The 26,987-nt window shown below is 34.5% G+C and overlaps 1 protein-coding gene across 1 annotated transcript in view; it reads right to left on the bottom strand.

Annotated features, from left to right (window-relative positions):
* Positions 1-26,652, bottom strand: part of LOC114330753 (A disintegrin and metalloproteinase with thrombospondin motifs adt-1-like) — a 385,883-nt gene extending 359,231 nt beyond the window's left edge. The window contains exon 1 of the mRNA XM_050656578.1: positions 26,506-26,652. The gene's annotated coding sequence lies outside the window, so the exon portion shown is untranslated. The remainder of the gene's footprint in view (positions 1-26,505) is intronic.
* Between the last annotated feature and the right edge of the window lie 335 nt (positions 26,653-26,987).

The raw sequence follows: 26,987 nt of genomic DNA on the forward strand, positions 1-26,987 counted from the left end.
TGTACTTTGAGCTCTATACGATTAACACTATTACTATTCCCCCATTAACCCTTTAACCCCCCATTAACCCCCATTCCCCTTAACACCATTACTATTCCATACCCCCAGAGACCATCCAGTAGTTGTAACCCCCCCTTAGGATCATTCTGGTTACGCCGTTGATATAGCCTGGTCTAAATTAACAAAATTTAATTCAAAAACTGCATAAAAACGCCCTGAAACTAGTCTTCTCAGCACCACAGAAAAAACTCAGTACCTTCTGTTTTTTAACATATTTATACATAGATATCAACAAAAATAGCCAAATATATAAAAGGAACAACACAATCTTTCAGAATAAACAACAACAGCAAATACGTTAAGAACAATAAGAGCCAAAAGAAAAGGCAATTACAGAGTGGTGTAAACAAACTGACATGTGATGACTGACCAAAAACTTACATCGGTCAAACTAGCAGAAACTTTGACAAACGTATACCAGAACATAAAAGGGCTTTCAATAATAGAAAAACAGATTCTACGTACGCACTTCATCTTCTAGATCATAATCATTCTTTTAATGAACAGTATCAAATTCTTCATATTCAAAATAAAGACCTTAAGCTATCTTTATTAGAACCTATGGAAATTAGTAAATTAAAAAATACAGATTTAACTCTGAAATGAACAACTTAAGAAAAACAACAGCTCCCCACTCCTCAACCTATTTATTGCTAGACAAGTAAGTCACTAATATTTGTTTTGAAAATGGTCACTGAAAAAGGGAGGACTTTTGTACTTGGACCAATTAATTTCCAGATATCGAGGTATACCTAAAACTACTTCATTTTAACTAATGTATTACCATTACCATGACATCAAGATTAAAATAAGCTGTCAGCTCAAATAATTAATGAACAATTTAATGACGGTACATATAAAACGATCCTATTTCACGCCATCATTTAATACATCGTTTAAATTAAAAATATCTTTTTCGGAAGGGTCGTTAGCATTTAGGGAAAAACTTTTACTTTTAGGCGGTCGATTTTAAGGAGAGGCAAAATGAACGTGACAAACTACAATTTGGCACAAAAATAATGAGGTACTTTATACACAAAAATAATGTTTTTTAATGGGCAGAACCGTAGACAGGGGTTTATAAATAAATGTAATCGTCAGATACCTAACTTTTACATTATTAAATTCACTCCTTGTTCAACTGCTGGCAAGGAGAACATTGATAGGGATGGTAAATGAATACCAAATATCCGTATTTCTTGCGTTCATAGACTATGAAAAGGCATTTGACAGTATCGAGATGTGGGTCATAGAACAAGCTGTTATATAATTGTAGAATAGATTCTAGATACAGGGAACTAAAACTAATACATAATGTATAATGCAAACGCAACTGTGATAGCCCAACTAGAGCACGAACCCCCAAAATGACTAAGTACTGACCACGGTGTGGTGAATGGCTAATTTTGGTCATACTTTATGTTTTTGATGGTGCTGAAAATGAAAATGAGGTTTATTTTGAATTTTATGTGGGGGAACATTGTCAAAATAGCCATTTTACCTTAAAAATAAAAAAAAAATCCACAAGGAAAAAGTTTTCGTGCAGTTGGCTGTATACCATGTAATACAAAAACAGGAAATCCTGTATAAAAGGTATATTTAAAATTTGTGATGTAGCCCTTTTTAGGGATTTTAAATATACCTTTTATAAAGGATTTGCTGTTTTTGTTTTTTTTTAAATAAATCCCCTTTTTTGTGTTAAACTCGCCACAACTCTGTTCCATCTTCATATTTTTTTCTGAAATGTTTATAGTAGGTATATTATTTCTCACCTTTCTGAAGACAATGGGACCTGTTTCAATATTTCATTCTTATTTTATTAAAAGTTATGAATTTTTTAAAGTAAAAGGTGCAGATTCCTGAATTGAAAAGTTTAATCGCAAAAGTTGAGTGACGAAATTTGAAATTTAGCTTTTTAATCACGTTTATGTTAAAACATAGAGTACAAAGAAGTTTTCTGGGAAGTTTTATATCAAAATATTTTAATTTTAAAAAAAATGTGATTTCATTTTTTTATTTTTCAGGTAAAATTACGATTTTGACAATGTTCCCCCACCTAAAATTCAAAATAAACTTTATTTTCGTATTCAGTACTATCAAAAACATAAAGTAAGATTAAAATTAGCCATTTACCGCCCATGGGTAGTATCTCGAAAAATAAGCGTTATTTTGGGCATTTATACCCTCGATTTAAAAGTTGCACCATTTTTTTTATAAAACATTTCGATCTAAAACTTTTCAAAACACTCCTTTGTGGTCTATATTTTAACATAAACGTAATTATGAAAATAAATTTCAAATTTCGTCACTCAATTTTTGCGATTAAACTTTTACTTTAAAAAATTCCTAACTTTTATTAGAATAAGGCTGAAAGCTTAAACCCATTGTCTTCAAAAATATGAGAAATATATACTATAAAAATTTTAGAAAAAATATTAAAATGGAACAGAGTTGTAGCGAGTTAAACACAAAAAAACGTGATTTCCTTTTTTTTTATTTTTAGGCTAAAATTGCGATTTTGGCAATGTTCCCCCATATAAAGTTCAAAATAAACCTCATTTTCGTTTTCAGCACCATCAAAAACATAAAGTATGACCATAATTAACCATTCACCACACTGTGGTCAGTATCTCGAGAAATAAACGTTTTTTTGGGGGTGTGGCGCTCGTCTATAAGAGAGTTGTTAGATAAAGAGACGTTATAGGTTCGTTCCAAGACAACACAATTGTACGATCCTTTGAACCGTCACGAAATCGATTGGACTGTTTTAATGCTCAGAATCGCCCTTGAACGGTTTTCTTTCGATCCCGAACCGATTACCGGTACGTAACCCTCTTGGAACGTATTTGTGTACCATTTCAAGTTCGAGTTGCGCGGGAACCATTTTCAGTACGAGTACCACTGGTAGTTTGCTAGATGGTTAGAAATGATAATTTCTTTATGAAATTTATCATTTCAACTTAAAAATCTTCCTCAGAATCGACATTTGACATAACATTGCTGTCTTCTATGAAAAAAAAAATAATAAATTATCCATATTTTTAAGATTAAGGCCCGGTCTTTTCACCTCCGAATAACTAGTTATCGGGAAGCTTATTTGACAAATTTACATGTAATCTACCGGAAAAACTTCCCGATAACTATTTATTCAGAGGTGAAAAGACCGGGCCTAATTTGAAAAAAAAAGAATTAATAAATTACCTATTTAAATGAAAATCAAGATTCGCAGGTATTAATAGCGTGGATTGTGGATTATTCTATTGTTGAATCATCAGCTGATCTATAGCAGTGCCCAGTAAAAATGAACACAATCCTAACTGCGCAAGTCAGTACAAATAGTTTCTGCTTGAAGGCATGTATTAAAAGGACCGTTCAGTTACAGATTTCGAAACGGTACATGGATCGCTTGGAACAACACAGTGTACGATACGAATCATCGTTAATTTTCGCTTGGAACGCATTTTTATAATGCACATGACGAGGGCAGTACGAAGAACGGTTTTCATGTCACTTGGAGCGCGCCTTATATCGCCAAAGCTTTTTAATCTAGCCCTAGAAGACGTCTTCAAAACTAAAAATTCGTCAAATATGGCGTCAACGTTAATGGCAACAATTTAAACCATCTAAGGCGCTCACCAACGTGGCAACCAAATAGCGTGGCAATGGCGTGGAAGTGGTGCGGTGAACCAGTGGCAGGTAGAATTGCTAAACATAATAATATGTAGTCGCACGTGCGCCTTTTCGATACGTGCGACTACATAATATGTTTATACAGGATTAGCAATTCTACCTGCCACTGGATCACCACACCAATTCCACGCCGTTGCCACGCCATTTGGTTGCGAGGTTGGTGGGCGCCTTGCCTTAGGTTAGCTGACGACATCGTGAATATAGCAAGCACATTCGAGGAACTACAAACTATGATGAAGAAACTTGCATACAGCTCCTAAAGCTCAGTACACATATGCGAGCCGAGCTATATGCGAACGCTATATTCGTATAATTTGTACGGCGGGACGAACCGCTTCGGAGCTGTTCGTTCGCCGCTTGTCTCGAACCACGACCTGTCTGTTTTTGGGACAAACACAAAGAATAATCGCTGTTCAATTTGGACCGCGTCTTCTTCTTCATGTACCATGTCCTTTCAGAACGTTGGTTACCATCATAGCTATCTTAATTTTATTCACTGCCACCCTAAATAGCATGCTTGTATCAACACCATACCAATCTCGCAAGTTCTTCAACCATGAGGTTCTTCTTCGTCCTGGACTGCGTTTGCCTGCTATTTTTCATTGCATGATATTTTGTAGCAACCTATATTTGGGACCTCTCCTTACATGTCCGAAATACTCCAGCTTTCTCTGCTTGATGCTTTTTATGATCTCAGTAGTCTTGTTGAGACGTTCTAGTATTATGGAGTTTCGAATGTTCTCCACCCAGGAAACTTTTAAAATTCTTCTATAGCACCACATTTCGAAAGCCTCAAGGCGATTTAGATCAATTTTATTCACAGTCCAGGACTCGACACCGTAGAGTAAGACCGAGAACACCTAGCTGCGAAGTAGGCGCATCCTCAATGCCAATTTTAGGTCTCTGTTACATAACACCTTGGACATCCTTCTAAAAGCGGCTCTAGCCTGCTCTATCCTAGATCTAATTTCGCCGTGACTTTCTGCGTTACAATTTAATTGCTGTCCAAGGTAAATGATTTTATCAACTTGCTCAAGTTTGGTATTATTTACATAATATATATACGGTTTTATATGCTGTTGTTTACTTATTACCAGTATTTTGGTTTTCCATATGTTCAGATCCAGACGTGCCTCCCTACAACTCTCAACGACACTATCAAGTAGTGTTTGCAGATCTTCTTGAGTAGAAGCTAGGTGTACTGTATCGTCCGCATATCGCAAATTATTGATGACTTCACCGTTCACAAGTATTCCTTCTTGTTTTTCAGAAAGTGCTTTTCTGAAAATTCTTTCGGAGTAAACGTTGAAAAGCAGGGCTGACAAGAGGCATCCCTGCCGTACTCCTCTTTTAATATTAAGAGCCTGTAATTCCACACCATCTACTAAAACTGATGTTGTTTGATTCCAATATAAATTTGCAATTATTCGAACATCTCTGCCGTCCAAGCCAATGTCTTTTAGAGCTTCGATCAATATAGGGTGCTTAACACGATCAAATTCCTTTTGGAAGTCAATAAAACAACAGTATATGTCTACAGATATATCTCAAAATCTTTGAGCAAGTACGTTCATTCCAAACAGTGCCTCTCTCGTTCCAAACCCGTTACGGAAACCAAACTGTGTGTCATCCAGGTATTCCTCGCATTTATTGTAGATACGACCATGTATAACCTTCAGAAAAATTTTCAATAAATGGTTTAACAAACTGATGGCTTTATAATCAGCACAGGTTTTTGCTGTTGTCTTCTTAGGTAGAGCTATAAACAGTGAATTAGACCAACCATTAGGTAGTAGTTGTCCGCTGGTATAAATGGTATTGAAAAACGAAGTTATAGCCTCTAAAACATTGCTATCATTTATAAGCTTGTATATTTCAGTTGAAATCTCATCAGGACCAGTCGCTCTGCCATCTTTTTTTCAAAGAATACTCAAGAATACAGAATATTCCCGTTCAACTTGGACCGCGTACACAGCATTATTGTCTGGTTCGTTTCGTCACATCGATCGAGATTGAGTAAATGACGTGTTCCTAGAGATAAACACAATGTAATCATTTTTACAGTCTTACCATGAAAAAGATCAGCACAGATAAACTTCTAGCTGAGCATTGAATTCGTTCTGGAGCCGTTCGCACTGATGTATGTAGTGAAACACCAATTTACAATGATACGAATTTATTTAACCTGATACTTTGACCCGGGACAAATACAAATTATGTTAACAGTTACAACGTATGAAAGCTATGTAATCATCTTTATTGAAGTTACATCTTGACTGTATGAAGTGATTAGAATGAAACATGAACAGTTCGGGTCGCAAATGCGTACCCAGCTTAATACGTCGGCCTAGAAATAAATATGGCAAAAACAAAGACAATGACAAACACAAACCACCCCAGACCTATAACTATAAATAGCAATGGCAAGAATATATCTACCTAGGTCAAATTCTCAAACTTCACAAAGGAAACCAAACTGCGGAAATTACTAGAAGAGCAAGACTGGCATGGGTACGATTCGAAAAACTCAGTTGGATACTTGAGAACCGCAAAATACCTCAATACTTGAGGACCAGTGTTAACCCAGTGCATACTTCCTAACATGACGTATGTATGTCAAACCTGGACCCTAACCATGGCAAATATGAATAAACTAACCACAACAGAAAAGCCATGAAAAGGGCAATGTTAGGTATACGACTATCAGAAAAAAAGAATGTGTGTGTACTTTGTACGCACGTAAGAAGTTATACTTCTATTATAATGCTTTCTTAAAAATAAATATACTTTAAACAGTTTATTTTAATTTTATTTAAATACCAAACTGGTCCGGATTCGAACTCAAGACCTTTCGATGTCTAGCCGAATGCTATACCAATCACGCTACGAGGTCTCTTTATATATCGTGTCGGACATAGTAATGACAATTCACGGTAACATAGACGGAACTGAAGTAATAATATAATAAATATACAATAAATGTTTTAATAATACTCATCTTACTCCTGAGGAAGACAAATCCAAAGACACAACTATTATACTAAATATATTTACTAAAAACACTAATAATATATTGATTTCAAACCTTTTCTTGCACTGATATATTTATACATACCTTGAAAGATTTAGAAACTAAAAGCCATACTGTCTGTGTGCGCATGCGCGCGGAATTATGAAATTTCACTCCCAATCGCGGCTAAAGAAGTATAACTTCAAAAAGAGGAACGACTGGGTAAGATCAAAGAAAAGTCGAGGGTATCAACTAAAACTGCCAAACTCAAATGGAGTTTCGTAAGCCACACCGCCAGACAAAAAGACCAACGTTCGAACGCCACAATACATTGGAAAATTGGAAACCCTACAAAGGTACTCTACCAAGAGACCGACTACAGATAAGATGGGTAGATGACATTAAGGCCGGTCGTCCATTGGAAGCGTAGTCGCGCGACTCGTAGGTAGCGCGTGCGCGTATACGTCCGTGTATGTGCGATCATGCGACTGGTATCATCCACTGCAGGCGACTGTATACTACTTAGTTCGCGATTGTCAAACTGACTGTCATCATCAAAAGAAAGTGTATTTTTGTGAATAGCGTGTAAAATATACATAGAAAGCATAGTTTGAGAGGAATAATTTATTACACGTATGTTATTTATTAACATTGTTACTTATTAAAAAAGGTTGGTACCTTTGTACAGTGGCCTCTCCTTTAACGGGAATCGACTCTTCCATATATTGTTGGCGATTCAAATTTATACGAAATATTTACTATACTTTATCAGTATTTAATTACATTTTTCGCCAAATTGAACAAAAAAAACATTAAGTACTATGTTAATAAAAATAATTTAAAGATTTATGTAACTTTATATTTACTTGGTTTAGACGTAAGACGTTTATTATTATTGTAAAAATTCCAAATAAAAATTCTTTCGAAAATTTGTTAATCCTAAAACTATAACAAGTATTCACTTCTGTCGGCACTCTGCAAGTGCCACGCTCTACTTTTTTTTATTTTTCGTTTACATTGTAATTATCATCATCATCAATGGTGCTACAGCCCTATGAAAGAGCCTCGACCTTCGCAAGTCTATTACGCCAGTCAGTCCTATCCATTGCCAACCGTTGCCAGTTTCCTGCGCCTATTTTTCTCCCATCCTCATCTACACCATCTTTCCATCTAAGTTTTGGCCTACCCCTATTTCTACTTCCCACAGGTTGTGACATAAGGATTCTTCTAGGAGGGTTGTTATTATGTGATCTTGCTAGATGTCCTGCATATCTTAGTCGTCCTATTCTTATAAGAGATACTACGTCTTTACCACCAAATATATGTTTATATCTGTGGTATACCTCGTAGTTGTACCTCCTCCTCCAAATACCGTTTTCACAGATGCCACCGAATATGCCTCTCAGGATCCTTCGTTCAAATATAAGCAGAAGATTTTCATCTGCCTTGGAGATGGTCCATGTCTCCGATCCATATGTCAGCACTGGTTGTATAAGGGTTTTGTATATGGTTATTTTTGTTTTTTGGCTTAAGTTTCTGCTTCTCATATGTCTACTCAGTCCAAAATAGCATTTGTTCGCTAGGATTATCCTTCGCTTGATTTCTTCCGTCATGACGTTCTCCTTGGTGATCAGGGAGCCTATAGAATAGAATAGAAATATGCTTTATTGTCACTGAAAATTTTTACAATTTTATGGACAAAGCTTACATACAGTCAAAAGAAAAATAATATCAACAAGAAATAACAAATAACAACTACAATTCAATAAAATTAGATAAATCGTCAAGTATGTGAATTTGTCCATCACTTCAAAGGTAGAGTTATCAACAGAGAATTGGTGACCGATGTTTCTGACTCTATTGTTGGGTGTTGATGCCATCATCTTAGTTTTATCCTCGTTTACTGTCAGGCCCATATTTTTTTAGGCATTTGAGAAGGTGGTATACATTTCTTCTAGTTTGCGTGTTGTGCGGGAAACTAGGTCCACGTCATCGGCATATGCCAAAATTTGGGATGATTTATTAAAAATATTTCCTCTGTTGTCTATTCGGGCATCTCTGACCGCCTTTTCCAGAGCTATGTTGAAGAGGAGACACGCCAGCGCATCTCCCTGTCGCAGCCCAGTATTCGTTTCAAACGCCTGTGATTGTTCGCCCTGTATTTCGACTTTGCAAATGACTTTACGCATTGTAGCCTTAACCAATCTTATCAGTTTGTCAGGGATGTGGAATTCATCCATGGCTTCATACAATTTATTTCTTAGGACACTATCATAGGCCGATTTAAAATCTACGAAAAGATGGTATGTGTCGATATTGAATTCATTGGTTTTTTCCAGTATTTGCCTTAGCACAAAGATCTGGTCTGTTGTTGATCGACCAGGCCTAAAACCACTTTGATATTCTCCAAGAAGCTCCTCTGAATATGCACTTAGGCGACCATATAAGATGCTCGAAAATATTTTGTAAGCTGTATTAAGGAGGGTTATTCCCCTATAGTTTCTACATTCCAATTGATCACCCTTTTTGTGTAGCGGGCAAACGATTCCAAGACACCACTCTTCCGGGATTTGTTCCTCATTCCAGGCTCTCAGTATTATTTTATATATTTGATCAGTCAGGGTAGCACCTCCATATTTAATAAGTTCCGCGGATATACCATCACTTCCTGGAGATTTATTATTTCTTAGGTGTTTTATTACATCCCGTACTTCTTGAATTGATGGAGGCTCTAATGGTGTATTGTTGGTTGCTCTTGGGTTCGGTTGATTTGGATCTTCTACTTCGATGGTAAGTAGTTCTTTATAGTGTTCCACCCACCTTTTCAATATTTCTTCTTTTGTATTGAGTATGTGCCCCTCCTTATCCTTACATAGTCTTAGTCTTGGTTTGAATTCCTTTCTTGCATTATTCAGAGTTTTATAGAATTTTCTTGTTTGATTTTCCTGTTTTAATGCCTCAAGTTCTTCCGGTATTCTATTTTCATAAGTTCTCTTTTTTCTTCTATGAATGCACTTCTCTTCTCTTCTAAGGTCTTTATATTTTTGTTGTTTTTCTCGGGTTTTTCTGTGCTGCATCTGTTTATATGCATCGTTCTTTCTTCTTGTAATGTCCTCACACTCAGCATCGAACCAGTCATTGCGTGATGGTGGTTTCGCTGGCCCTAGAATATTATTTGCTGCGTCTTTAATATTACTTTTACACATTTCCCATTGTTCGCTGGTTGTTAGATTCTCATTAATTTTGCAGTTAGTTTCGATATAGTTTTGAAACCTTTCTACCGTTTGCGGATTTTTGAGGAGTTCAATATTAAGGCGCGTTGTTTTGGTACTTCTCTCCTTCTTCGCGTTTGAGATTCTAGCTCGAATTCTTGTGCCAACTAGAAAGTGATCTGAATCAATATTGGCGCCTTGATAGGTCCGGACATCCATCAAGTTTGAGAAATGTCTAGCATCTATGAGCATATGATCAAATTGGTTGTTCGTTAATCCGTCGGGCGAGGTCCAAGTTCCCATATGTATTTTTTTGTGTAGAAAACATGTGCTTCCTACGATCATGTTCTTTGCGGCTGCGAAGGTGACTGCTCGGTGTCCATTCGAATTGGTATTATTATGGAGACTATATTTACCGATGTGCGGTAGATATATATCTTCCCTTCCGATTTTTGCATTCGGATCACCGATTACTATTTTAATGTCACTTCTGGGACAACTGTCATATGCTCTTTCTAATTCATCATAGAATTCGTCTTTTTCTTCGTCTTCCTTGTCCTCTGTTGGGGCATGTACATTAATAAGACTTATATTAAAGAACTTGCCCCTGATCCTTAAGCAGCTCATTCGTGGACTAATCGGCTTAAAATCTGTAATTATACATTGTAATTATATATTATAAAATATATAATTATAATAGTCTCCCGTTTTATACCGCTGACGCGGCTTTGGGATTATAGCAGGGTAGTCTGCTATATCTAGGGCCTACGGTATACAAGGAAGGTAACCGGGCCAGTGCTACGCTTCAACCGCATATTATTACCACTGGTTTTATCCACGGTACTCATTTTATTCAGGCTGAGTCGGCCTGGGGCCTATAGACATTTTAAAAATGTCTAAATGTTCTTGCCGGCGGTGGGATTTGAACCCCGGCCTACCAGCATGCGAGGCAAGCATACTACCGCCTGCTCTACGTCGGCCCTCATATGTATTATATTGCCTTATTAGCGTTATTATAAAATAATAATATTAAAAACTCTTTTCACTAGCACCTACTTCTTCTGCATCTTTCGACCACAATTTCCTTTGAACATCACGTGAATGATATCTCTTGTCTTTCATGTTCCACAACGGAGACTTTTCATAAACGGCACTAATCAGTTTTTCGTTATCAATCTCCATATCGAAATTAACACAATTATCGAAAATTAATACAATATCAAAAATACCTGCACAGATATTTATTGCAAACCAGTGTAGCATCAACATGAGATTACCAGCGACTAATCCCATTCTAGGGGGATGAGCCCGGTCGCTCAAAGTCGTTTGCAGTGGATGTTGTATATTTACATTTTATTTGTTAGGATTAGTCGCTTCTATATGGGCGTATACGCGCTACCTTCTAGTCCCGCTACTACGTTTACAATGGACGACCGGCCTAAAACAATAGCCGGAAAAAATTGAAAGTGTGTTGCTCAGGATAGAGATCGATAGAATAAGTTGGGATAGGCCTATATCCTACAATGGACGATCGAAGGCAAAGAAGAAGTCCAAACTGAACAATGAAAGCACCAAGATAAAGTTACCGTGCCGGTCTGAGATGATGAATCTGAGCTGTAAGACTCCACTAGGGATAGATTCTCACCTTATTCTCTAGCAAAGTTCTCATTCCACATGATGTTTCCCAGTGGATAGTAGGCAATGACCTGGCATATATAGATAGGGCGACGGGAAAGGTGTAAATATGGTATAAATATCATTAACTGTAGATTTGTCGGTTGAACAAGTCAAACACACACTTACACATACACAAATATAAAATAGAGATACACACCTACACCATGTTCAATCGGCAAATCACTACGTAGCCGCCCTACACAGACTCATCATACTCGTATGCTGAGATTTGTGCTGCTACTGCTGCACTCCCCCCAATTCCGAGTTGTAACTATTATTCCCACAGGATGGATATTTTGAAGCTAGAACAAATAATCCGCCGACAAATAATTCCGGACAAAAATTCCCCACAAATTATTCCTGGACAAAAAATCCCCACAAATAATCTCCAGACAAATAATCCCCGGACAAAAAATCACTACAAATTTTTTTGGACAAAATATCCCCATAAAAAATTCCAGACAAAAAATCCCCAAGAAATATTTGCTGCCGAATAGTTCACGAAATATATATGTGTATAACAGTTCTCAAAATGTATAGCCAAGAATACGGTCTAACAATGAACATCGAGAAGACAAAATTTATGAGAATATCTAAAACGCAAAGAAATAACGAGAACCTCCTCATAAACGGAAACAATGTCGAACGAGTAGACTAGTAGACCAATATGCATATCTTGGAACAATGATCAACACTCCACAAATGATTACTTTCAGGAGGACAAAAATTAGAATAGAAAAGGCTAGAGCGAATTTTAACAAAATGAGGAAAGTGCGGTGCACAAGAGATCTGAAGTTAGAGCTAAGAGTAAGATTGGCTAGGTGCTACGTTTTCTCGACTTTGTTTTACGGAATGGAAGCTTGGACCTTGAATGCTGCATCAATGAAAAAACTGGAATCATTCGAGTTGTGGGTGTATAGAAGAATTCTGAAAATATCATGGACAGAACACGTCACAAACAAAGAGGTTCTGAGAAAGATGAATAAAAAAATGGAACTCTTAAATACAATCAAAACCAGAAAACTGGAATATCTCGAACATATTACTCGTGGAGAGAGATACAACTTGCTCCAACTCATTATGTAGGGAAAGATTCAAGGAAAAAGAAGCATATAGAGACGCAGGATATCGTGGCTGCGCATCCTGAGAGAATGGTACGGATGTACAGCCGGTTCCTAAAAAAACTGATACGACTCTTAGTAAGATTTGGTCATGTTGAGCAGTGTATTTGATTGATCTGACATTATATTTACTATGACAGACAAATAATAAAATAAACAAACAACAAACAACTGATTACATATTATGTTAATTCATAAATTGTACTAATTATTAAGGTCTAAATGTTTATATTATTTTGAATTTCTGTATTTTATAAAGAGTATATAAATAATAGTTTTTACATCAAATAGATCACATAATTATTGTAAACGTGAATTATACAACAAAACAAATTAATATTCAATTCAGCCCTGTAACTTACTAAAATAAATATTATAGAAGTTTTCAGGACTTTCAGCCCACGGTAATAATGTAGTCTGTCATTCTGAGTTTAAATTTTTCAAAAATATTTATTAGTTTTCTCAGTATTCGAAAAAACTGAATGCAATTAAAATACATTGAGAATTTTGACATGCGTCACAATTTTGTCTTAACTCAATGTAAAATTCTAAACTGTTGAATTCCAGCTTCCATAATTATTTGACATCAAAAGACATTAGAAACTATTTGTAGAGGATTGAAATCTGTATTGAAAACAACTGTTAAAATTGGTCTACGTAATTAAACATATTCCAAAATTTTGTAAAAATGTAATACATTTCAGTTTTCAGCCCAAACTTAGGCCACACACAATGCAATAATGTTCACATTTTTGAACTGTCAGTATTTTTATTTTATCATCTATTGTTTAAAAACAATACAGTTGATAAGATACCCTCAGTTGCAGAGAAAGTATTAATAATAAAGATTAATAATAAAGTCTAATAACCGTGGAACAGAATAAGCTATCTGACAAATTTTAAGATTTGGCAGTGACATTGACAGTATGTAAATATTAAGTATTTATCCTTCAAAATACACTGCTCAATTTCTACAAAATACGCTTCAAGAGTCGTATCAGTTTTTTTTGGAACCAGGTGTACATCAAATGAACTTTTCAGAGCTGCCGTCTCCAAAGTCCGAATAGCTATGATGATTGCCGACCTCCGTCGTGGGAGATAGCACTTGAAGAAGAAGAGTTCTTAAAAATTTTCCCGTGTACGCAATAGACGCAAGCAGCCTCAGTGCATGAGAGTTATAGCAATCGCCATGAAACCGCTTTTTGACACGAAAATAATGATTAGCAGTTAATATTAAGCATGAATTGAAATTTATTGAATGTAATTGTAATTTAGATTACCAAATTTCGAATGCCAATTCCAACACATTACACGACAAAAGAGTGTGAAGTTTTTCAAAAATCGTTTAAAATATGTGGAATGAGCTAAGGCTATGGGAATCATGTTGTAATTATTCGCTTAAATCTTTTGCTCACTCTGCTTTGAATAGCTCCGTTCAAAACATTGCCTATTCGTGATGATAACTGCTGGTCCTGAAAACGATAATTTTGATAGTAATGCAAAAAACCTGTTCATTTTTGTAAATATAACGTCAAAAATATTTAGTAATCAGTTTCAATTCAATGCAAGCAATATTTCAAAAACCTACTTCAAAAGCTTTCATAAGCTATTATAATTATGTCAAAAACCTGTGGTCTGCGTTTTCATAACAAAGCTAAACATTCGTAATAGCGCAAAAATTTTTAATGGATACAGACAGATCCACAAGTTGCTGTACTCCAGGGCGCGTCCATAGTGAACGCTGGTTTCCGAAGTCAGAGTCCGCGTCCGTGTGCAAATAATCCTAATAGGTCTGGATCCCGCATAAGAAAAAAAAGTTGATTAACCCTCCGTTAGTCGCTATCGGTGTCACACACCGACGACAGAATTATTGATTCGGGATTTGCAATATAACTGTTTTTTTCTATCGCCACTTTCTGTACCTCTTCCTATCAACTAACCTCGGGTTAGTGTACATTCTTACCTACTTGGGTACAGTTGTGCGAGTTTTATAACTATTTTCGGTGCAAGACTCCGTAGCGACTAACGGTGTGGTTATTACTTTATTGGCATAACTTGCAGTTCAGGTAAATATTTAGCATCTTATTATTGCATTTTATCGGTAAGTTTTGGTCAAGTCTTATTTATAGATGTCCTTTGAAGTCGAACAAAAACGTTGGAATGGAATTATGGGAAATGGTTCCTAGCGACGATGAAAATTATTTTGACGATGAGGGAAGTGAAAATGAAAGCGGTTTTTCATTTTATATCTGTTGTTTTTCAATAAAACATTTTCAAAAATATTTTTCAGTCATTCCTATACACAATATAAAATATTTGTACGAATTTTATAGCAATAACTATTTTTTTTTAAATTGTCGGTCTCTGACACCGTAGCGACTCTTGATGCTCCGTTTATCCTAGCGACTAACGGAGGGTTAATAGCAAGCTGAAAATTTGTTAATAGTTTAACGGTGTCTAGTCGGACAAACTTTGATATATAGGAACACTGGAACAGGGGAAATTTTAATGGTGGAACAGGTTAAAAATTTGGAACGTCAGACTACGAAAACGTCAGATGTATTTTGTCGGACAGAACTTCAAATCGATTTGTTGCCCTTTCATTAAACTCTCATGCAAGAATCAGACTGGTGTTAATCACCAACTGCGCATTTTAATGAGTGGAACACGAAGAACATGTCAAATGACAGGAATCATGTTGGTTAGTAAAAGCAGTCTGATTTTTGCATGTGAGTTTAATGAAAGGGTAACAAATCAATTGGAAGTTCTGTCCGACAAAATACATCTGATGTTTTCGTAGTCTGACGTTCCAAGTTTTTAACATGTTCCACCATTAAAACTTCCCTTGTTCCAGTGTTCCCATATATCAAAGTTTGTCCGACTAGACACCGTTAAGCTATTAACAAATTTTCAGCTTGCTATTAATCAACTTTTTTTTTCTTATGCGAGATCCGATCCAGACTAATAATAACAGCGCGCAGGTGCACTTTGAACAGGCCTGTTTAAATTAAATACGCAGGATTATTCACACACGGACTCGGACTCTGACTTCGGAAACCAGCGTGCACTACTTATGGACGCGCCCTCTGCACTAAGGCGGAAAAATACACATACTTAGTTTCAAAAGTTATGCTTCACCTAAAATGATGCTAAAACAGATTAACGGATGCGGCTAATTTTTTTTATTATTTTAGATTTTCATTTGTTATTTACACAGTTGGGCAAAAGTTTACTCAAACTCCTTTTTTGTAATTATACCGGGCGGAAGAAAAGAAATGCTTATCTTATGTTAAGGTTGAGACACCCTGTAGGAACGACAAGGTTCAAGTGTGAGTATACATTAAAATCGTATTGTAGTCTTGTGTTTTGTGAACATGTTGTTTTTTGAATGTCCCTGATATCTTTAGAAACAAAGAAAATAGGCGGTTTCATTCTTAAACATGTGTTTTAACTGAAACAAAAGTTTGAGACACCCTGTAGGGAGGAACAGGTACAAAGGTGTGAATACATCTGAAAGAAAATATGTGCAATGTACCTCTCGCTATTTAAAGATCCTCCACGTAGACACCAAATCTTTACTTACTCTCAAAGAAATTCCACCCTAAAACATCACACAACCTCCATTAAACAATCTCGAGTCTCTTATTTTGCACTGTGCATATCGCTCACTTGGTTGACAAATAGCTCTTAAGGTGTCGACCAGAATTGTTAACGTTATGTGCCTTTCTATTTTTAAAGTTTTGTTAACTGGTATTTTTTATTGTTAATTTAGTTTTGTTTAAGTTAAAACACGTCATGTTAAATAATAAAACCGTGTATTTTCTTTGTTTCTAAAAATATCAGGGACATTCAAAAAGCAAGATGCTTATACCTAGTGCTCCCTACAAGGTGTCTCAAACTTGACATAAGAAAAACATTTCTTTTTTTCCACCCGGTATAAGAAAAAAAAAGAAGTTTGAGTAAACCTCTGCCCAACTGTGTAAATACCAAAGAAAATCTAAAATAATAAAAAAAATAGAGGAATCCGTTAATCTGTTCACGAAAAAATCAACTATGAAAATAGCATAATTTTAGGTGATGCATAACTTTTGCAACTATGTTTATTTGCGTTGATTGCGTTCACGGGAAAACTCTTGAGAACTATTTGGCAGCAAATATTTCTTGGGGATTTTTTGTGGGGATTTTTTTGGGGATTTTTTGTCCAGGAATAATTTTTGGAGATTTTTTGTCCGGGATTATTTGTCCGATCCCCTATATTTTAAAGGGAAAATCTTGCTTAAGCGATTCTCGACAGAGCTGGCGAACTATGGGAATTATAGCCATGACACGGTATAAAGACAAAAATAATGACCTTGAAGAGAGCTCAGAAATGAATGGATTTTCTGAGTCTACAAATGAGAATATAAAGAGAATAAGCATAGAGGTTACATTGGTCGCAGACACTGTCTGTACCTTAAACAGGTCTCAATGACCTTTATCAGGGTATAACAGGCAAAGCTTTAGCATAGTAAGTCAAGTTCGACAAAAAAAATTTGCAGCATCCAAAAAATATCAGAAATCCATGTTAGTTGGGCATCACAAAACGGCATAACAATTAGATACAAAAAATATCACCCAGGCTATTCAAGATCATAAACATGAAGATTGAAATAAGGATTAAGATGAGCCCGATAAAAACAATTGTTAAAATGCGAATGGAAATATAATTATTTGTTGTATTTTGAAACGACGAACATTTTTCTGCCAAAATTAAAGGGGAAGATGAAGCATGTATACCAATAATATGTATCAAATAAATATTTTATAAATTAGTCAACTTTTCTGTTGTCTGGTTTGCTGTTGCAGAAATCTTGTGCGGAGCACAAGAGTAAACAATCAAATTTAAACAAAACCCGGGTTTTGTAATGCTTTTTCATTTCTCTCCTTTACATGAATAGATAGGTAATTATTATATTACATATAAATACCGATAATAACTATTTGGTTAAAATGAACAAAATTAAAATCGGACGAATTTCATGATGACAACGGACGAATTTCATATGGTTATACTTTTGATTTCTAAAATAAATTCGGACCAATTTCATGGTGTCATAAAATGAATCGGACGAATTTCATTTCGCCGAATATAGATCCATCCATCCAATGGCACTACAGCCCAAATCGAGCCTTGGCCTCCTTCAACAAGCTTCTCCAATCATTTCGATTTACCGCTGTTCTCTTCCATGAACGCGTTCCCAGGAAGTTCCTGGCATCCTCATCGACTTCGTCTTCCCATCTCTTTTTAGGTCTTCCAACAGGTCTTCTTCCCTGCATTCTTGCATTCAGCAGTTTTCTGGGGATTCTTTTCTTATGCATGCGGACCACGTGCCCTGCCCACCGTAATCTCTGCAGTTTAGTGTATATTCTCTATTATACCTAATTCGCCAGTTGTTATTTTCACTTATTGGGCCCAGTATCCTACGTAAGACTTTTCTTTCAAACACATCTAATGCATTGGCAGATTTCTGTGTCACCACCCATGTTTCGCAGCCATAACTTACTATGGGCCTGATTATTGTTTTATATACCCGGAGTTTTGTTTTCCGGTGTACGTCTCACGATTTGAATATGTGACCCATCGCGAAATAGGCTTTATTTGCCAGCACGAGCCTTCTATTTATTTCCGGTTCTTCTTCATTGCTTGCAACCAGATCCATTCCTAGGTACGTGAGTCTATTCACATGTTCTATATCGTCAATAAAGTGTTGTTGTGCCGGTCTATTTGATCCGATTTGTATGAGTAGTTTTGTTTTATTTGTATTTATTGCTAGCCCTACTGCTTCTGCACTCTGTTTCAACTCAACGTAGGTTTCTTCCGCTGCATTCATTGTTCTGCTCATTATGTTTATATCATCTGCGTATGCTGCTAATTGGGTAGATTTGTTTGTAAGTATGTTATTTCCGCTCACCGTCAACCGTCTAATTACATATTCAAGAACAAGATTAAAAAGCGTTGGAGCCAGTCCGTCGCCTTGTTTTAGTCCTTGCGTTATCGTAAACGCATCAGTGATTTGTCCTTGAATACATACCTGTGCTTCTGTTTCTGTCATTGTCATTTGCACTAGTCGTATTAATTTTGATGGTATGCCAAATTCTTCCAATATATTAGGTAGAATTGTTCTATCTATTGAATCATAGGCTTGTTTAATATCTACAAAGAGATTGTAAACGTCCATGTCATATTCCCATGTTTTGGCTAGTATTTGTTTAACTGTAAATAGTTGGTCAATGGTAGATCTATTTTGCCTAAACCCTGCTTGATATTCCCCGATGATTTTTTCCGTGAGAGGTTGAAGTCTTCGATTAAGGATGTTTGTGAATATTTTGTATCCCGAACATAGATATCATTGTATAATATTGAGAACGTGGTAGGGGAGCCCAAGCGGGGATTTTTGCAGTTACTCGAGCGCGTTAGATTATTACATGGGGAGAAACCTTGTACCCTGAAAATATACCTCTACCATATATTGGCTCTTAATGCAGCGGAGTTCGTTAAGGGGGGGGGGGGCGAAAAAAAATCTATCCTTAGAAAAACTCGACATTAAGATAAGGTAAGTTAAGTACATGCAAAACAGTGTATGTATATTTAAAAAATCTGACAATTTGAGCGGGGCGTAAGAAAATGGGTGAGTCCCAAAGTTTCACAAGAGAAAAGCGAATATTTCGTGAAATGAATGACAGATCTAAAAACTAAAAAATACGTCTCAATATTTTTTGAAAATCTATCGAATGATACCAAACACGACTTCCCACGGAGAGGGGTGGGGTAAATTTAATATTTTAAATACGAACCCCGCGATATTTCGCAAAATGAACATCAAATCGAAAAATTGAAAAATATACTTATTCAATATTTTTGAGAAGTCTATCGAATGACACCAAACACGACCCCCACGGAGGTGGGGTGGGGGGTTACTTTAAACTCTTAAATGGGAGCCCCCATTTTTTATTGCAGATTTGAATTCCTTACGTAAAAATAAGTAACTTTTATTCGAGACATTTTTTCAAATTACGGATCTGATAAGAATTGCGCTATAATCTAAAAAAAACGATTGTTGGAAATGGAAAATTAAATTAAAAATGGATAAGTCCCTACTAAAATGGAAAACTTTACTTAAATTTTTTTGGTTTTAGGACCTACTCTTCACAACCCAATAGGTCCCCAAAGCGCTCGAGTGACTGCACATTTAGCATACTCTGCTCCCCTACCTTTAAATATAACAACACAATTAAAAAAAATTGCGGTAGCATGTAGCATAAATGAATGTTTGTAATAAGGTTTTTCCAAGCTATTAATTGATATTTGTGTACGTCCGGAAACGATTTTGTTAAATAAAATATCACACAAACGTGTGGTTTGATATTTCTATGGGAAAATTTAACCAGTTGCTCTTAGATAATGTTTAAATATTATCTTTAAATAGTTGAAAGACTGATAAATTTTGTACACACTTGAATGAATCAAGGAAGTGAAAAAATAGTATGTCAAAGTGTGTAAAAAATATTTATTTCCTTAGCTAAGCGCTTTCGACAAAATTGTCATCATTGCAGCCAATGCTACAATCAAAAAAAAATCTTATAAGAAAAATTTTTTATAACTTACATCAATAGAAGATAAAACGTACCACTACTTAAGGTCAAGATGCTCATGCATATTGCACTATCTGCAAGTCATTCTTTGGGCATAATATGTATTATGAGCGAACTAGTATATTATACTAGTTCGCTCCGGCGCGGCGGTCAGATTTTAATACCCGACAGAAAAGGGTCCCAGGTAAATTCGCTCCTGCCATTAGAAATCAAAATTTCTAGTAAAATTTCTTAATCAATCACTAACATTTTTCAAAATAGGAATCAAAATAAAGTGACATTTATCTTTGTGTGTCAATTAATTTAATTTAAAAAAGATTTTTTTGGACACTCGGTATAAATGATTGTTATTGTTTATATTAGTGAATAGAGAATTGAATACCCTTTCAAATGAGCTAAAACATGACCCCTATTGCCATTTAAAAAAATCATCGATTACGTCATCATGCGCAAATCAATGACGTCACTAGTATGATGTGTATGCCAAAAAATTGTAATTTAAAAATAAAAATAGACCTGTTTCGGGATTTTTCCTTAAAATCGCCGGTTTACGAAATATTGAATTTATGCGTTACTTTATAGACGCACTGTATAATTAAAAAGGGTTTCTTGACCACGGAAGTGAACTAGTGTGCTCCACAACTAGTTTTTCGCTTTTGCATTTTTACGGAATGGGACGTTTCATCGCCGTCGGCGTAGGTTCATCGCTGCCTTTTCGATGCCGCCGATTCATCGCCAGTCCATTTCATCGCCGTCTGTTTCATCGCCGTCCGTTTAATCGCCGGTTAGTCAGTTGATTTTTTATTATGGGAGATGACATGACACGACGTTAAATTCAGTTCAAAACTTATGACAATTAAAAAGATAAAAAATATTATTATATTTACTGTTCTATTTCTACTTCCCCTAAATTTTATACTAAATAGTACTAAAGGACCCCGCAGAATCCTTATGGGAAATGGCTCTCTGTCAAATGCTCTGAAACTTTGAGTTCTGGTAGTCCTTGATGTGTAGAACAAAAGACTCAATGGGCGCGTTGCTCCAAAAAATCATGGTTTTAAGATATAAACCTCTGAAGTTACGGGTACAGTGAGGAGGTTTGAGTTGGAATAAATTAATTTCTCGTTTTGCACATTACTAAAGTGCTTATTTAATAAATTTAATGTTAAATTCACCACGTAAATTGTTTAAACAAATTTCGACAGAAAAACATTTTGAACGATATTGTTAGAATGATATTTATTGGAAAATATATGAATATATTTGAATTTACAATAAATTGTTGTAAAGAATAATTATTGATAAAATTAAAAATATTCATATTTCAATACGATGTTCTTTACCTACTATAAATATTAATCAAATTACACGTTTGCCACATTTAAGTTACTGTAAATTTAATTTTAAATGATGTATTTCTATATTAGGTCAACCAAAATCGTCCTAAAAATGGCTTAATTTTTTTTACAAAATTAGCTAAACACTAAGGTTATTAAAAAAGGAATATTCGTAATGTACACAAAAACTAGATACACATTATAAAAGCAAACGTCAAAAGCCATTAACAAGTAGACCGGACTGTATCGTCGCCCTCGTTAGCGAAAATATTCCGATTCGATTTTTTTGGACAAACATACTCAAAAAGAAGTCCTTATAACAAATCCACAGGGTGCCAGGCGGTGCCGTGGTCGAAAAATTGTTTAAACAATTTTTTTTAAACAAATTCACGAAAATAATTTTTTCACTTCGAACAAATTTTTTTGAGATAATTTGGATAATTCTGCGCAAAAAAGGTTTCCTGTCATTTTTCTCTACAATTGATTGTTGTCAAGTTATACGCGATTTAAAATTTGAAAAATGCAAAAATGGCCATTTTCAAGACTTGATAACTCGATTAAAAATTATTTTCATGAAAGTCAGAAAGTGATCAGATGAAAGTTTAAAACCCCTCCTTCAAGATCCTGAAAAAAATGTTGTCATTATTTTATTGCAAAGCTGTTATTTTTAATTATTAACAATTAGCGCTATAGTCGAGGCTGTATCGTCTCCCCCGTTAGCGAAATTATTTCTATTAGAGTTTTTTAGACAAACTTACTCAAAAATAGGTTCTTATAACAAATTCACAGGGAGCCAGACGGTACCTTGGTCGAAAAATTTCTTAAACAATTTTTTTAACAAATTCACAAAAATAATTTTTTGACTTCAAACAAATTTTTTTGAGATAATTTGGGATAAACTTTGATTTGGTCACTTTCTGACTTTCATAATAATAATTTTTAATCGAGTTATTAAGCCTTGAAAATGGCCCTATTTCGCATTTTTCAAATTTTAAATCGCATATAACTCGACAACAATCAATTTTAGAAAAAAATTACACGAAACTTTTTTGCTCAGAATGACCCAATACAAGTTATCTAAAAAAAATATTGTTGTTCGAAATGATAAAATTATATTATTTGTGAAATTGTTTCAAAAAATTGTTTAATAAACAATTTTTCGACCACGGCACCCGGCACCGCCTGGCACCCTGCGGATTTATTATAAAAATCTCTTTTGGAGTGAGTTTGTGCAAAAAAATCGAATCGGAATAATTTCGCTAACGGGGGCGACGATACATCCCAGTCTAAAGAACATTTCTCGATATCGCCGATTTGAAAAAATAAAGAGTTCATTCAGAACAATCTTAGGACAACTTTTTTTTAAAACCTGCCAGCTTTTTGAACATAAAAAATAATTTTTTCCTGGAGGATAGCAAAAAAGTTACCTACTCAATTTGTTTTTAAGAAAAAAAATGCAATGTTTTTGCAATCAAGTTTTGCAACGATGGAAATGGTTTCTTTTAACTTTTTTTCTGCCTTTTGATAGAATAACTCTCTTTCTTGCTTGTGCTAGTACGTTCATTTTTGCTACTTATGTTATTACAAAAAAGTTGTTTTGGATAAACAAATTGAATAAAACATTAAAAGGGTAAACCCTGTAGTTGGCTGTATACCTTTGTTAAGACAACGTAGAATGAAGTAAACACTTCTGTTGTATAAGGTATATTATAAATTTATTAAAAAATTTTTAAAATTCATCCACAAGGGAGTGGTTGTACAAAACGTTTTCGGTCAAACTGACCATCCTCAGTGTAAACGTCCAGTGTACAAGTAATTGAAACTAGCCACTTGAATAGGTGTAAAACCTCAAAATAACATTATTGCTACATTATGAGCTGTATAGTAATCGACAATAAGTCGATGTCTTAAGATTAAAAATGTATCACATGTGGATGTATGTCATCCTTGCTCGGAATTAGCACAAGGTTGTGATCAGGTGAGAGGTTAACAACCAACTAACTCTTTGTAACAAAATTGAATAACTTTTAACATAATTGATCAATCACTCTGAAATTTTAACCACATTTTTAAGACTATAAAATTCCACTTTTCACGCAATATCAAGTTTGTTTATTTATTGAATTTATTGAATTCTCAAGTTTTTTACAGTTTTCCAAGCAACAAATTAGTACCGAAGTCAAAATTCAAAAATCGCCATTTTAAAGCTTTAAACGAATTTTATCAAATAATTACCTAATCTAACCTAACCTAACCTAAGTCAAAATTTAAAAATCACCATTTTAAAGCTTTAAACGTATTTTATCAAATAATTACCTCCAAATTCGTTAAAAATGCTTTACTTTTCAATGGCAGTTGAAAGTTCTTAAAATGATATATTTTTGGCCTTAAATTTTTAATACCTTAAAAAGTCCACCGAACCCACTGCAGGAAACATAGAGGTTTTGATTATTAAGGCCCATAAAACCCAAAATACTTACTACAGTACCTGGCAGGGTGAAACTCCCCAACAAGGCACTTTTTTCCTTTCATCTGGACTATTCAAAATTCTGGACATAAAATTGGCTTATTCCCAACTAAGCTAGTAAATTGATTTGACAAAGTATTAATTTGTAAAATTAAAATAATAATAAAATTATTTTTATGATTTATGCGTTTTATTTACTTTGTAAAGATTTTCTTGTCGGCACTGTACCTATATAATATAATACAGGTTATATACCGCATCCCATGGTAGACCGCAAATTATAGCAGAAACGCGACGATAGACCGGATACTGGATTAAGCAACTTGTCAGATACCAGGTAGGGTGAAAGTGTCCAATAGGGTTCTTTTTACCTTATTTCTCTGGACTATTGTCAATTTATTTGATAATGTGGCCAAGTAAAAATTATTTTACCAATACATATTGTACGATTATTATAGTCGAGTAAATGAAGCATTTCGGCTCGCAATTTTTTCGTCCAGCATGGATTTACTTGAAATTTTCACAGAAAGTAGGGAATAGTCTAAGGATCATTTTCTATATCATGCCGCTGTACGCTAAAACCTTGGGGTGGTTGCCACCCCATCTCGGGGGTGGGAATTTTTTATTAAATTTTAACCATGTAAATCGGTGTAAAACGTAATTCTAAGCAAAAAATGTGTTATACATTTTTTTTTCGTAAAACTAATATTTTTTCGAGTTATTCGCGGTTGAAAGTAACAGTTTTTCGACGAAAAAATCCACTTTTTTATAGAGTTTTTTGAGAATAACTCAAAAAATATGCATTTAATCTAAAAAAACTGTAGCTATCGAAATTGTGTCACTTAGTAACAGAAATCAAATTCTTTTTCTATATTTTTCCGACAAATACAAACCGAGATAGAGCATTATAATGGTTAGCTTTTTTCGTCAAATGTATAATTTGAAATATTCAAAGCCAAATAACGAGAAAACTTTTTTCGGGGAAAACTTAGATAATCTTTTTTCAAGGATACAATTAGACCTTTCAAAAGAAAAAAAACAAAAAGTTTCTAGCATAAAAATTGAGTGACATGATCAAAAAAAGGTCGGTACCTGCTTTTCTTTATGAAAAAATCAGTGAAAACAACCCCCTAACTACCCTTCTAATTAAAAATTTGTCTTCACCTTTCTGTAATTCCTTTTATATTTGTATTATCAATACACCCAAGAAGTTTGACCCATATAAAAGGCCTAATTTTAGAAAAATTGGTGTTTAAAGAAAAATTGATTTTTTGCAATTTCGTATTTTTCACCATTTTCTTTCGAATAGTCTGCTTATAGAGCATTTTCAATGTATATAATATATAATACCACAGAACTAATTCCTATACTGGAAGGTGCCTTAAAAACTATTTGTATTTGTATTTGTACATATTTGTAAATTCGTATTTTTGTGTAAATAAATGTTTTTGTAATTCTTTAATTCTACTTTTTTTTTCTCTATAGATCTATTAAATTATCTACTTATAAAAATTGCAATGTTATTAAGGGTGGTTTTTAAGGGTTGAAATATGATATTATATCCTTTAGCATAAAACAATCACTATTTAACCAATCAAAACCAAATTTTACCCATATTAAAGTTTACAATGAATTTATATAATTTTTGACAATAAGGGGTAGTTTACACCCCTAAAAATAATCTACGCCCTTGAGCATGATATAGAATATGAAGTACAGGGTTAGATGATCCTAATCTCAAATTTTTGTGTAAATCGATGTAAGCCGAAATTATTATTTTAGGATAAGTCAATTTTTTATATACATATAGCTTGAACAAGGGTGGTTGTAAGGGTTGAAATATTATGATATTATATCTTAAAGCATAAAACAATCATTATGTAACTAATAAGAATGAAACGTTTACAATATTAAAGTTTAAAATGTTATTTTATAATTTTTTACAATTAGGGGTAGTTTCCACCCTTAAAAATCCAAAAGCGCACAACGGCTCAATATATAAAATGAACTAGAGGGTGAAATGAGCCTAATCACAAATTTTTGTACAAATCGATTCTGGACGAAAAAATTGCGAGGTTTTGCCATTTTTACAGTTTCATTTCCTCGACTACGTGTATTTAGTTAATAAATTATCATTACGAATCCAGCAAAGAATGAACTGGATCTAATAATTGAAAACTAATATTTAATGACTTTGCTGTTTTATGTTCTTATACAAAATATTCTTTCCCTCGTTTTATAATCTATTTTTCTTATAAAACCACACACACCTTAAATAAATTTTAATCAAATCACTTACCAAAGATTTCTTTAATCCACCAAATCTTAAAATATTTGTATTTTTAAACTACGCGCGATAGACTCGACTTCTTCGTCCGGTGGTATCGGTATACCTCAACTTCTTCTAATCTACCCGGTGAAATGTAAACACGGACTAGCTCTGATTCGCAACATCACCAAGTAGCTAAAGAGAGAGATTACCATTTCCATAGCTACCTCACATGGGGGGCAACGAACCATGCCAATTTAGATGAGTTTTACTACAACTTTTTTTACTGTTTTTATATTATAGTGTCATTATAATTACTGTTTGCCTGCTTATACAATCATCAGTGTTTTTAACATAAAGCCAATGAATACCTCCCACAATACCCTGTACAAGTATTACATTGTTTTTAAATGTTGCATTTAATTCTGATTTTACGAATTTGTAATCACAGTAATTTAAAATTGTGAATATTGTATTTGCTAATAACTACATTTAATCAAATAATAATATTA

The sequence above is a fragment of the Diabrotica virgifera genome, chromosome 7 (genome assembly GCF_917563875.1).
Source record: "Diabrotica virgifera virgifera chromosome 7, PGI_DIABVI_V3a".
Classification (NCBI taxonomy): Eukaryota; Metazoa; Arthropoda; class Insecta; order Coleoptera; family Chrysomelidae; genus Diabrotica; species Diabrotica virgifera.